The sequence below is a fragment of the Schistocerca piceifrons genome, chromosome 1 (assembly GCF_021461385.2).
Source record: "Schistocerca piceifrons isolate TAMUIC-IGC-003096 chromosome 1, iqSchPice1.1, whole genome shotgun sequence".
NCBI classification, from domain to species: domain Eukaryota; kingdom Metazoa; phylum Arthropoda; class Insecta; order Orthoptera; family Acrididae; genus Schistocerca; species Schistocerca piceifrons.
In genome coordinates, this window is record NC_060138.1 from 125,155,751 (window position 1) to 125,171,092 (window position 15,342).

General features: G+C 38.6%; 1 protein-coding gene across 1 annotated transcript in view; it reads left to right on the forward strand.

Annotated features, from left to right (window-relative positions):
- The window catches only part of LOC124788065 (glutaminase kidney isoform, mitochondrial-like), a 156,723-nt gene that overhangs the window by 105,966 nt on the left and 35,415 nt on the right, over positions 1-15,342 (forward strand). The gene's annotated exons all lie outside the window — the stretch shown is intronic.

Here is a 15,342-nt window from a genome sequence, read left to right on the forward strand (position 1 = left end):
ATACTATGATTAACCATGTTGAAGGCCTTTTTTAGATCTAGGAAGATACCTATGGCTGGGAGTTTTTTGTCCACAAGCTCCAGTGCATGATCTAGAAATTCTTGTATTGCATCAGTTGTAGCTTTCTTACTTTGGAAGCTGAACTGAGCAGGTGACAGGATATTTTCTTTGTCTAGAAAGGACATGATTCTGGTGGCCATTATATATTCAAATACTTTACTAAAAGTTGAAAGCAGTGCAATGGGTCGATAATTACTGGGATACTCTTTGCTTCTTTTTTTTTGGACAGGTATAATTTTTGCAATTTTGAGCATACCAGGAAGTGCACCATTCAGGAATGAGAATTTTATTATGTGGGCTAGGGGTTTACTGATAAAGTTACTGCAATTATGAAGGAGGAAGCATAGAATTTGATCTTGTCCAGCAGATGATTTTTTTTAAATTTTGCTATGAAGTGTCTTTTCTATTTCAATTTCACATGTAGGCCTTAAAAAATAGAGTTTCAGAGCATAAGTTTGGTTCTAGTTGTAAGGGACAGCTATTTTTAAGATGGTTAGCCAGGGTTTCTACTGTTTCTGTAAAGTAGTTATTGAATTCCTCTTCTGTTTCTTTCCCATGGAGACTAATTTTCCATTTATTTTTAAGGTAATACCACTTTGTAGTTGTAGTCCTCTATTAGTATTCATCCCCCTGCTGACCATCTTCAGTTTTAATGAAATTTTACACACTTGTACCCTACAGAATTACAAAATCTGAACTGAAAAGAAAGAAAAATTCAAGGTTTTAGGTGGCTTTCAGTGGAGGGTTGAAATATGTTGTGAACTGTAAGGCAATTTTGGCCAAGTTTAAAAAGCTTTAATATTGAAACTAGACATAATGCATTCATATTTGCCATATTATTAATTAAAGTTTACGTCTTCACATAAATTGTTTGATGGCTACAACAGTTTCAACCAACTACTCATTATCAATAGCACTATGAAAATAAGAAACAGTAAAGTGGACACATAAGAAAATTACATTAACAGGCTGTATACGACCCAGGACAACCGGGAGATCCAGGAAAAACCCAGGAATTTTTTCATCTGGGAGAAAACTGGGAAAAACCCAGGAATTTTTTATTGTTTTACTTTTCTGTTAATTTTTTGTAATTTTGATGGTAAGAACCAATAGTCTAACAAAAGATATTGCTGTATCCTGCTAATGCAGAATAATACTTCAACAATAAAACATAAATGAAAGAAATAAATGAAATAACTTAAATTGCAAAGGAAATGCGCCATATACAACAATGACACACAGTGCTCATGCAAGCATCTGCCAACAGCAAAATGTGTCAAAGGCTTTAGGAAGATTATGCAATGCTTAATAAAAACAAATTGCCTCTGATGAGCGTGAAGTCACAATTGTTTACATTAGATTCGTTTTAGCAGTTATGAGCGGGCTCATGCGCATGTGCAGTTCAGACGCGTTTGAGTAGTAGATTCTCCCGCTTCTGGCTACAGGAATGTGGCTGTTGGCTGTGCAAGCGGCTAGATGCTACTGGGAAAAGGGGATGCCAAAATCATATTCTTGAGGAAAAAAAACTTGTTTTACAAAGCACCTAGCATCCAGCGCACGTTAGTCTATCAATTGTTCATGTGATTTTGAAATGCATCCCTGTTGATTTTTGAACGTTTTTGAACACATTTTAAGTTGATTTCTGAATGAATCATAAGTTGATTTTTGGATGCATGCATAGTGTACATGATGTCTCTGTCAGGTTAATCCTCGTTGCATCTAGAAATAAACTTTCTGCAGAAAAAAGGGGATGGGGCTGTATCAGCTGAGTGGAGTAAAGCCGAACGGATGAATGCCAATCGCTGTCTGATTATGCACTTGATTGGGTTAGCAAATAATCTGCATTGTTATAACTACTAGCAAAATCCATAGATTCAGACTACCAGAATGGTAATAAATGACTAACAGGAATAACAGGTGAGAAAGATTACGTATTATCTTCTTGGTAGAAAATGAAATTTCGGCAGAAAATTTTAGACCAGATCGCTACACTAGTAAGGACCAGTTGTACAGTCCACAGCTAGCAGTTGCTTAAGTTCTATTCTGGAAGTAACAGGGAAAACATGTTGTATGAACATGTAACAATGCCTAACCAGAGAATAATCGCGGGATAACTAAACCTGTGATTCTGGCAGGGTTAGTGAACAAATTTTGACAATGGAAGGAATAGCTACAGAATTGGTGATGACTAGATTGTTTGTTAGAATGAGGAAGGAGAAGAAACAGGGACATCACACAAATTATGGAAGAGTAAGATTCCAAATTTATATAAAAATTTCGTAATACTACTTTTCGATCTCATGCTTGAGAAACTGTTGTGTATGAATGAAATAGGAAACTATTTTCTAACATAAAGCTTTTTGCTTGTAGTAGGCCATATGGGCATTTGATAACGATATTTCGTGAATTATATTCTGTCATGTTATAAAAATGACCATTTGTGCCAAAACAGTCTCGTTTATTTGGTGTGTGTTACAAAATTGCTACAATATTAGAAAGGCCTATTTTGTTTTATCTAGCAGACAGTGACAAAATATACATAATCAGATTGAGAAACCACCCCAGTCTTGGGTATTATTTGTATTAACAGCTTTTCCAGGATTAGATAACGACATTTCGATTTTTCATGTACAAACCGTTTGATGAACTTTGATGAGGTAATAGATTCTTTCGCAGAAAGTAAAGCATGCCATGTAAAGCTGTAGTAAGATTAGAGAGAAAAAAGGGCTAGGAGCTAAGGATTGAAGGAATGTGTACTTTCTTTCTTGTCTCTTGTTTTTATTGGTTTTATGTATCCTATATTTAATTTTATGCCACAAAAAACAGCAAGTTATTAGCTAATAGGCAATAAAGACTGCAAATTTTGTGAAGAGTTCTTGTTCTCCCGATTATAAATAATCCCATTCGCTATTAATTGCGAGATTTTTTTTAAGAGGGGCAGGTTGTCAAACCGACCAACTGGGAGCAGGAGAGGCACCACAGGACATTTCAATTTACACTGTTCTGAATATAGTTTGATGGCATTCATTAAAAAAGATACATGTTTCAGTTCCACAGAGCGAAATACAGTGACATGCAATAGAAGAATGCTGTATGAAGAGGTGTGGCACTGCACTTTGGCACACTTAAGACCAAATAACAAGTCTTACATTTCCTCGAACACATATGTTTTATGTTTGCGACTTTTCAGAAAGATGTGCACTACAAAGTGAACATATTTTTGAAAATTCGACCCGATAAGCAAATATCGTAGATCCGGGGTTGATGTGCAGAGCATTCTGAGTTTTAGTGGGGAAGTGTGTAGTCTCCACATGATCCTTGTTTACAATTTAGTGATTTTGCAGTTTCCCCTTCATTTACGCTCACGTCAAATGAAAACAAAATGGATATCAATGGCTGGGAGCCATCAAGTGAATTAAAATACATTCACATAATTACAGAAGGCTAAAATATGTTATTAGTTTCAGATTTTATTTTACTTCCATCTTTCTGACAGTCAAGTATTAATCGCCTTGCTGAACAATGAAGTTATTTTTGTCTGTTTGCTAAAGAAATTTGATGTTTATTAACCTTTTCTGTAGAGGCAGACAATGTATTTGAAACAAAATGTTTAATCCCACAGTACTGGCTAGTTTCAACTGTTCGCTGCTACATCTTCTAGCACATCCTAAAAGAAGAAAGCTTTCATAATAATAAAAGGAATTTTCAAGAATTTTATGAAAATAAAGGAAGATGTTGCCCAGAGCAATCCAAGTCAATAACTAAGAAGAAATAAACAGTTACATGCAATGGTGCTGCCTGAATTGATTTGAATATTCAAGAAGAAATAAGTTTAATTTGATTAAGACCAAAGGAGTGTTAACTGCTACAAATAAGTGAAGGAAGAATGCTAGTTGACAATAGCAATGAGATCAGCAGTAAAGGATATTTGCGTGCTTGAGTAACCTTTAGCAAATCAAGAGAGAAGAATCTTATCAATGACATGGAAAAATTCTGCAATGTTATTTGGAGATGGCAGTTGTAACAATGATCTATGATATTATCCCTGTGGTGGCCAACCAGCATGACAACAGCAGAGCTCCACTTGACAGTGCAGCATCTGGTCAGCTGCCTGCATGATGACTACACAGCAGGTCATCACTACATCACTTAGCTCATGTGTGACATATTGCCAGAGCAATGCACCTAATTGTATGCCTGAATATGTGAACTGTAAACAGTATCAACCTGAAAATTTTTTCATTGCTATTTATCCTGTGAAGAGTCGTAAAAACACATTGCTCTCATTTTGTGCAATGGTGTCAAAACATAGTAACATTATTTAAATGCTGTTAAGTTACGCATCTTTGTATATACAATATGCCAGCTACTACAGTTTACTACAGTTTACAAGAAATATTTTTAAAAAATATCAAAGAAGAGTTGTCTAATAGTATGACAACTTAAGGGAGAGTGTTGTCAAATTTAAAAAGACAAGGGGTGGTTGTAGCTACAAAAGTAGATTAAATTTCTACTATAGATGTGACCTAATTACAGTTACTTAAGGAGTTACAAAGGGAGATAATTAAACAATGTAAGTTAATCAGGAATGAGGTTAAAGAATAGTTTAAAGAAATAAAAGATAATATGAAACAAACAGAGGAATCTTCAACTCATGTATTTGAGAGCACACATACTCAAATCTCAGATGTGCAAAGCTGAGTAGAGTGTAGAACAAAGTAGAGAATTTGATGAAGTAATTAATCACTGAAACACTTTTACTGGTACTGAGGAACATGTACAGTTGAATTCGAGAGTACACATACTCAAATATCAGCTGTGAAAAGCTGAGTAGAGGTGTTAGAACAAAGTAGAGAATTTGATGAAGTAATTAATCACTGAACACTTTTACTGGTGCCGAGGAATGTGTACAGGAACGCCTTGAACAAAAAGTACAGGAGAAGCTTGAGCCTAATTATGCTACCACAAATTGTTTGGGTGACACTGTAGAACACCAGAAGAAATTTCAGAAGTTGTGGGAAGAATTAGAATGGGATTCCAAATACTAGAACAGTTTTAAGACATTGTGTCAGTGCAATGGAGACTTTAAGAGAGATTAGGTATCTGAGTGAGCTTACTGCAGTGTACGATGATTTTAAACCTATGTATGACAAATATTTAGCTTGTAATGAGTCCACAGATGAAGATGTAAGACTGGAGTTCACTGTTGGGCACAGAAGTATGCATGCCAGCAGAGATGTCTGTTTTTGTAGTGGATTTAAATTTTGTAGTAATAAGATTGTAACTGTCAATAAGTATTTAAATAAACTGTAATCTGTGGACATATATGTCTCAATTATTATGTGAACTATTGTCAGTTGGGACAATGAAGTTCATTAGTAATAGATGATGTGTAATGACTTGATTCTACACTATGTGGGTAAGATGTATTTACTTGTAAGAGGTGAATGGTTTGGCAGAAAAGTAGGAAGAGACTTCATGTGTATCTGTTTTCCTGACTCTGGAGGAGGCTATTGTATATTGTGTTGAGGGCACCTAAAGATCATTATGGATGCAGTGTGTGTCAAGTTAACCAGATGTTGAACTGGAGAAAGACCTAAGGTTTATTTTAGAGAAGTAAGTTGAATTTTTATGATTTTACTTATTTATTACTTATTTAAGGCTCTATAGTCTTATTATCTACTTATTTAATGTGTAGTAAAAGCTAAAGGAGAAGTTTTGAACTGTGAGATGAATAAAGTGAGCAGCACTTTCAATTGTTAGAAATCAGCTGTTAGGCTAACTGAATTAAAAATGATAGCTGGAGCTGCGATCATAATGCCTGAGCACTGTGTAATATCCTGAGTATGATGAATACTACAAAGATATTGTTAATATGAGGAGGTGGTATTAGTTAAGGATTTACAGCCTAATTCTGGTATGAAGAAGTAAATAAGCAAGATTTTGCTATGCTAGAGGGAAGCCTTCATGGTGCTGGGTCTACCTCATCCGAAAGGTGTGTCCTTAAAAGAAGTTCTTAATAGACCCAGAGACCAGTCAAGAAGAGGGATTATATAATACTGAATATAATACCGATGCATTAAAGAAATTCAGATAACCCAGCATAACGTGCAATTTTTGCAGGTGCACCAGACTGACATCCATTGGGTATCAGAGTTAGCTGATTCAATATTCCACTTTTCATTTTCCCTGTAGCAGTTTCTTCTACACCTTCTATCCTGTTGTCTTTAACCTTGTGGGGACATAACTCCGTGGAGTCACCTGGAACAATATCACTGCCTTGAGCTAGCTCAGCTAACCTCTCTTGACTGGCAGTTGGTTCACTCTGATTGATGTCTATGACAACAACTTTTGTACATTGCAGGACAATAAAATATATTGGTACAGAATTGTATGACCTATTAGTTGTTATTATACATAACTACTATACCAAGTACTATACTTCCTAAAACCATCTCCTGCTGTTCTATCCTAGAGGTAAACAGACTGAACCCACATCCTTTCATCTTTCCCTCTCCTTTCCTCTTTCCTGATGAAGCAACCTTGGGTTGCTAAAGCTTGAATTGTTTGTGTTTGTTAGTGTCTCTATCGACATACAAATGCTTTCATTTGGTAAGTTACATCATCTTTGTTTTTAGATATATTTCTCCCACATGGAATGTTTCCCTCTATTATATTCGTATCAATAATTTGAACCCAACAATTACGTTTGTTATTGTCACTGTTGCATTTCGAAATCTTTTCTGTCATCTTACTTTCTCCTTTTGTTTGTGCAAGTAGTTTCACTTTGTATTCACCTTCTCCTTTTTACCATAATCTACCATACAATTTTATCCTGCCCACATATACTCAATAATAAGTAACCCACTTCCAAACCATAACCAAAAAATTTTTTTACACTTTCAACACTACCATTGCTATAAAATCCACCATTTCCAGTTCACAAACAGTTCCTTTCACCTATTAAACAACCATTTCGGCTAGTTCTAACAACTTTTGCTTTATTTCCATTTCCATTTTTTCCACATCACTGATCATTTTTAGCCGCTTCCCACAGGCTTTAACGTCATTATTTCTTTGTCAGACAATTGTTAGCCTCATTTTCATAATCTGCCACACAAAACCACTCCTTTTAATACATTTACATGCAGTTTTTTCGAAATTTTCCAGAATTTCTCCACCCTTTAACGTATTTTGGAGGCAACACAATCACCTAACCTTTGCGCACATCGTTGTTTACCAACCCAAGTTCACCACAGGATCAGCATAGGTTAGCTTTAACCAACATTCTTTCGACTTTTTTCACACCAGATCTCCAGTTGCTTTCTAGTTCACCTTTATCTCTCCCCATATATTTTTAGTTTCATTTTCATTTCAGCCTCATGTTACACTTTCCACCTTCTAACACCATATCACCCTCACAACATCCCCACAACAACCCCATTAAGTTTTATTTACATTCCCTCCGCAAACACGCTTTCCCCTAGCCAGATTATGCTCCCATATTTTATTTATTCAGGCTTGTCTGACATTTGGCATTATCCCCAAAGGTCTCACACTTAAAGTTCCCATCTCTGACTGTAACCCTTCTTTCCATCAGTCCCTATACCAGTTCCAAACTGAACAGTACATAGCCCTCACCCTCCTAATCCTTCACCTACACATCAACTCAGCCAATGAACACACCCATCAACTCCTATCCTTAATAAAAGTCCTCAATATTCCCTCTCCCACATCCACACTGGCTGTTCAGAGTATCCTCCTACAGGTCAACCGTAAATTAGAACAGCATGCCACCCTCCTCCTCAAAAAACTATCCAATCTCCTGGTTTCCCACCTCCAGAAAGGCAACACACTCACCCTCCACAACCTTTTCAGCAAACCTCAACCTCCTCTCATTGCACACAGAACCAGTCTCTCCCATCCACTCAATCTCCCACTTCCAGCTCCACTCCCCCCAAAACCTCAAAATCTGGAACCACAACACCCTAATTCAGTAGTTAACCTTTCCTCCAAACCTCTCTCCCAATCCGAAACTTCTGTCCTATCCAAAGGCCTCACCTACAGCCCTACTCCCAGATTCAACCAAACAGCCCTCGTCAAAGATTTACTGTCCCACACTCGTACTCTCTGCTGGAAATATCACTTTGCCATGAAGAAAAATAATCCTAATCCTACTCCTAATGATCCAACTCCCCAAGACACTCTCCAAATTGAACCCTGCCTGGAACAGTTCTGTCCTCTGTCACAGCGGGACCCACCTCCTCTTCCTCAAAAATCACCCTCTCCAAACCTTCCAGGAATTTCTCACTTTCAGCTTTACCTCTCAGTCCTTCTTGAAAAACCTTAATCCTACTCCCAACATCACCACAGCTGAAGCCCAGGCTATCCATGATCTGAAGGCTGGCCGATCCATCGTCATTCTTCCGGCGGTCAAGGGTTCCATGACCGTGGTACTTGATCGTCGGGAGTATGAGGCTGAGGGACTGCGTTAGCTTTCAGACAACACTACATACAAAGTTTGCCAAAGTAATCCCATTCCTGATGTCCAGGCGGAGCTTCAAGGAATCCTCAGAACCTTGGGCCCCCTACAAAACCTTTCACCCGACTCCATCAACCTACTGACCCAACCGACACCCCGCACCCCTACCTTCTACCTACTTCCTAAAACTCACAAACCTAATCATCCTGGCCGCCCCATTGTAGCTGGTTACCAAGCCCCCACACAACGTATCTCTGCCTACGTAGATCAACACCTTCAACCCATTACATGCAGTCTCCCATGCTTCATCAAAGACACCAACCACTTTCTCGAACGCCTGGAATCCTTACCCAATCTGTTACCCCCTTAAACCATCCTTGTAACCATTGATGCCACTTCCTTATACTCAAATATTCCACACGTCCAGGGCCTCGCTGCGATGGAGCACTTCCTTTCATGCCAATCACCTGCCACCATACCTAAAACCTCTTTCCTCATTACCTTCATCATGACTCACAACTTCTTCACTTTCAAAGGCCAGACATACCAACAATTAAAGGGAACAGTCATGGGTACCAGGATGGCCCCCTCGTACGTCAACCTATTTATGGATCGCTTAGAGGAAGCCTTCTTGGTTACCCAGGCCTGCCAACCCAAAGTTTGGTACAGATTTATTGATGACATCTTCATTATCTGGACTCACAGTGAAGAAGAACTCCAGAATTTCCTCTCCAACCTCAACTCCTTTGGTTCCATCAGATACACCTGGTTCTACTCCAAATCCCATGCCAATTTCCTTGACATTGACCGCCATCTGTGCAATGGCCAGCTTCACACATCCGTCCACATCAAATCCACCAACAAGCAACAGTACCTCCATTATGACAGCTACCACCCATTCCATATCAAACGGTCCCTTCCCTACAGCCTAAGTCTTTGTGGCAAACGAATCTGCTCCAGTTCTGAATCCCTGAACCATTACACCAACAACCTGAAAACAGATTTGCGTCCCGCAACTACCCTCCCAGCCTGGTACAGAAGCAAATAACCAGAGCCATTTCCTCATCCCCTCAAACCCAGAACCTCCCACAGAAGAACTCCAAAAGTGCCCCACTTGTGACAGGATACTTTCCGGGACTGGATCAGACTCTGAATGTGGCTCTCCAGCAGGGATACGACTTCCTCAAATCCTGCCCTAAAATGAGATCCATCCTTTATGAAATCCTCCCCACTCCACCAAGAGTGTCTTTCCGCTGTCCACCTAACCTTCGTAACCTCTTGGTTCATCCCTATTAAATCCCCAAACAACATTCCGTACCCTCTGGCTTCAACCCTTGTAACCGTCCCTGGTGTAAAACCTGTCCCATGCACCCTCCCACCACCACCACCTACTCCAGTCCTGTACCCTGAAGGTGTACACGATCAAAGGCAGAGCCACGTGTGAAAGCACCCACGTGATTTATCAACTGACCTGCCTACACTGTGAAGCTTTCTATGTGGGAATGACCAGCAACAAACTGTCCATTCGCATGAATGGACACAGGCAGACAGTGTTTGTTGGTAATGAGGATCACACTGTGGCTAAACATGCCTTGGTGCACAGCCAGCACATCTTGGCACAGTATTACACCGTCCGGGTTATCTGGATACTTCCCACTAACACCAACCTATCAGAACTCCGGAGATGGGAACTTGCCCTTCAATATATCCTCTCTTCCCGTTCCCCACCAGGCCTCAACCTCCGCTAATTTCAAGTTGCTGCCGCTCATACCTCACCTGTCATTCAACAACATCTTTGCCTCTGTACTTCCGCCTCGACTGACATCTCTGCCCAAACTCTTTGCCTTTACATATGTCTGCTTGTGTCTGTATATGTGCGGATGGATGTGTGTGTGTGTGTGTGTGTGTGTGTGTGTGTGTGTGTGTGTGTGTGTGTGTGTGTGTGCGAGTGTATACCTGTCCTTTTTTCCCCCTAAGGTAAGTCTTTCCGCTTCCGGGGGTTGGAATGACTCCTTACCCTCTCCCTTAAAACCCACATCCTTTCGTCTTTCCCTCTCCTTCCCTCTTTCCTGATGAAGCAACCATGGGTTGCAAAAGCTTGAATTTTGGGTATGTGTTTGTATTTGTTAGTGTCTCTATCAACATACCAACGCTTTCGTTTGGTAAGTTACATCATCTTTGTTTTTAGATATATATTTTTCCCACGTGGAATGTTTCCCTAGAGAGAGAGAGAGAGAGAGAGAGAGAGAGATGAGTTATATATATGTCAATAGTTATTAAAAAAAGCAACATAAAAGTTTAATATTTCTTTTAAAGCATGGTTATGTGCTCTCTTTAATAGAGACATACAGTAAAATGTAGCAAATGTTCTGCAAAAAATTCCTTTATTTATTGATAGATTAATTAGTACATTTTCTGTGAGGGAGTTTGCCCTTTCCTTTCCCTTTTGTAAAATATTGGTTGGGTTTATATTATATTTTATAAAGGAGGTTGGATACTGTAGGTGAACAAATACATACAGACCTCTGATGTACTTACTTCATACAATATTTCTTTAGTCATTTAAATGCAGTTATGAAACTTAAGGTAAATGACATGTTAGCAGTGTCACAGAAGGAAGAAGATGGGAAAGGTAGCTATCCCCCAAGTGGAGTATGACATACTGACACGCAAGTAAAAAGCAAAAAATTTGCTGAGTCAATCATTTTGCTGCAATAGCTAAGACTATTTATTGTTATCTCTGACAAAAGAGTGCTAATGTATTGTTTAACAGCTGATGAATGAAAATAATACAAAAGACTCAAGTTATCTCTGTTGAGTGAGTGCCAATGAATAAATGATTTTAGAAAGTGGAATAAAAAAGGCTATAGCTATTAATATAGTATGTTAAGAAGCATAAAACTGAAGAATTTATGAGTTAGTAAGTAGATGTGTCCTGTCCTATAACTATTGGAAAGATTAAATAAAAATTAAAAACAGACTTAGACTTATTCTCAATAGAATTTAGGAAGCTACTTTTTAAAACAATAATGAGCATTTGTCTAGAGAAATGAAGAAAAAAGAACACTTCATGTATGTAAACAGTCGATACTGCATTATTAAAATTGTTATCGATATCAGCAAAATGTCACTGTTTTAATAATAAAGTGCCGGCCGCGGTGGTCTCGCGGTTCTAGGCGCTCAGTCCGGAATCGCGTGACTGCTACAGTCACAGGTTCGAATCCTGCCTCGGGCATGGATGTGTGTGATGTCCTTAGGTTAGTTAGGTTTAAGTAGTTCTAAGTTCTAGGGGACTGATGACCACAGATGTTAAGTCCCATAGTGCTCAGAGCCATTTGAACCATTTAATAATAAAGACTAAAGATGAGCATTGTAATTTAGTAACAATCAATAGATCCCTGGTGGACAGTCATTGACAATGAATATTTATTGACTGGTGAAGACCTATTTGGAGAAGCATGCGTGAATGTTATTAGTAATAAATGGTAAAACGAATGTATGTGGAACAGTGAGAGAGAAAGCTCATTATTAGATGTTTTAATAGAATATATGTAAATTATGGCATTAGAAGAAATAAAGGTACAAAGGCACAAAAGAGGGAGTCAGGAAACATACATTTGGATCAACTGCATATAGTGGATGTCCTCTGGAGACACTTCATCATTGAGTTGCGTAATGACAAGGGTTGGAGACTGTGTGTACTGTTAAAGACTTAAGATGGGACATACCGATATTTGTGTAGGTATTAGAGAAGGGAAGAATAGGCAAACCCGGGAAGGGACAGCATAATCATTGGCCAGGTGCACCCACAGTGGAATGATATGAACTGTTTTTTGTACAGAGAGATCAGAAAGGGACATTCACAATGCAAAGATCAAAAGCTATTTGCACAGTAGCTGTTCATAAGAGAAGGTGTAAGCACAGCTCTTACAGAGGTAGGAAGCTGTACAGTGACTACCAGTCAAACTTTAGAAGTGATATCCAAAATAGTTAAAGGCAAATAGATTTACATGGGCAGTGATTATTTTTTGAATTTGCATTTCCACACATGTTTGACTTGCCACAGACCTGGAATTTCAAAGTGTGGGGAGTTATGTAGATTAAAATGTCAGCATGTAACTCCTCTCAGTAAAGATGAGCTGAAACATTTTCTATCTCAATAAAATTAAAAAACTTCTGCTGTTGGTATCCGTGAACTGAAAACAATGTAAATGCAATTACCTTTGGGTAAGAGTACTATAAAAGTGATATAGTCTGATAAAACAGTGTAAATACCTCTCATAACTGTAATTTTCACTCTTCTGTGATTTGTGCACTGACATGAAACTTTCCGGCAAGTTAAAACTGTGCGCTGGATGAAGATTTGAACTTGGGACCTATGCCTTTGAAAACACAGGAGTAACAACAAACAACAAACATTGAAACATGTCTTAGGGTATGAATTCATTAACAGCAGTCATATTAATTCAAAATTTGACTCTTCTTGTTAGTCCAGCTGCATATCATCAGAAAGTTATTACATTTTCATGCAAAGCAGATGAGTTTGTGGGAACTTTTTAGTAGACTAGCAGACAAGCAATGCTTCACAATTTCTAAAATATATGTATGGTAACTGTGTTTATGTCATAATTCCTTTTCTCCTCTCACTCTGTCCATCTCCACCTCGTCCTCTCTCACTCTGTCTCCTCCTCACACGTCTCTGCCCAGTATCTCCTCCCGCCTCTCCCTGCCTGTCTTCTCCTCCCCCACATTCTGTTCCATCTTCTTCTCACCCCTCTTACCATCCATCCCACTACGTCTGTCTCTCAGCCCCCCCCCCCCCCCCCCCCCCACCACCACATCTCTGTCCATCTCCTCTTCCTCCTCTCTCTGACTTCGAGCTCATTGGTTATTAGTGCAAATAAACCCTTGATTGGGAACTGAAGTTGCTTAAAATGATTGGGTGAATGGTATGGGAACATTGATATATGGGGTATGAGAAACCTCTCCAGCTGCTGCATCTGTGAGGGTAGTAGCTTCAAATGAGTAGGACTACAAAATTAGCCATAAATACAACTTTCCTGATTTTGGTTGAAACCTACTTCATGGAAGCAAACAAAACAGCAGATTGTTGTGTACACAATCTTTCTGAAAAACTGTATATATAGAGAAGGGATATATACAACTGAAGTGATTTGTCTAGTGAAATAAATGTTTTTCTTGTACTGTCATAGTTAAAACTGGCCAAAATTGCACATTTCCACAGCAGAGCATAGTGCTTTCTGTCTCGCAGCTGGTTTTAACAGAAAACCTGTACATTGCTTAAAAAATTATAGCCTATGTTCATCTGAGTATGTATTAGAGTATATTATAAAAAATTTGAAGTCAATTGGTCAAGAACTCTTTGAGGTTTTTGCTAATACAGGGTGGTCAGAAATACTCTGATAAGCTTGTAAAAATGTTGCATGGTAGGTTGTGCTGAGAAATAATTGTTCAGAAAAAAATTGATATGTTGATCCATTTCTGTATTAATTAGTATTGAAGTTAGCCAATCAAGCCATAATGCGCACAAACTGAAGCAGCCTGCCAGATACAATTAGTGTCAATGGTTCTCATGATGTGCATGACATTGCTCAGCCTTGCGCTTGGGTTTCATCCATACTACCGACCCATGTCCAGTCTCGGTATGGCTGCTTTATTCAGTTTGAGGAACTCAAATGAAGCACGCATTTGGTGTCAATGTCTCTGGTGGGCTGCTTGAATTTGCTCATGTAACAATCTGATTGGATAACTTCAGTGTTAATTGTTTACACACCTCTGTGCACACTGTAACTCAGTTAACCTTGTCTATGTGATTCCTATGGGAGCAGTATATAGGGGGTTATAGCATATTTCTACATTTACCACTTAAAGCTGGTTCTTGAAACTTCATAAATAGGGTTTCTTGGAACATTTTGTATCTGTCTTCAAGTGTTTGCCAGTTGAGTTTCTTCAGCATCTCCATGTCAGTATCTCATGTATCAAACATACCTGTGACCACTCGAGCTGCTCTCAGTATCCCCTGTTGGCCCTATATTTGGTGTGGTTCTCAAATAGCTGAGTAACATTCTAGGACGCTTTTTTTATATTTTCTTTGAAAACCGAGCCTGGTGGAATCCTATCATTTCCCAATTTCTAAGATGGCTTACATGAGTGTTTTGTAAGTAGTCTCCTTGGTAGACTGATTGCATTTCTCTATTATTCTACCAGTGAACTGAAGTCCACCACATGCTTTACTTATGACTGAGCCTGTATGATCATTCCATTTCATACCCCTACAAATTGTTACACCCAGGTATGAGTTGACCAGTTCCAGCTATGATTCACTAGTATTGTAGTTAGAGGATACAATGTTTTTTTTTGTTTTGTGAAGTGCACAGTTTTACACTTAAAGCAGCATGCCAATCTTCGTGCCACTTTGGAATCTTATTGAGATCAGACTGAATATTTATGCAGATTTTTTAAAACAGTATTTCATTACACCTAACTGCATAATCTACAAAAATCTTAGGCTACTTTGGTCTGCAAGGTTGTTAATATACAATATGAACAGTAAATGTCACATACTTCTCTGAGACACACCTGAAGTTACTGCCACCTCCATCAATGACTCCATTCAAGATAACATTCTGCATCTACCCAACCAAGAAATCATCAGTCCAGTCACAAATTTCTCTTGATACTCCATACATTATATTTGAGCTCCATTCGCACAGCCTCAACTGTAATATTAAGTCAGGTACTTAAGAATCCTGTTACAGCTACAAGAGATTTGTAATTGA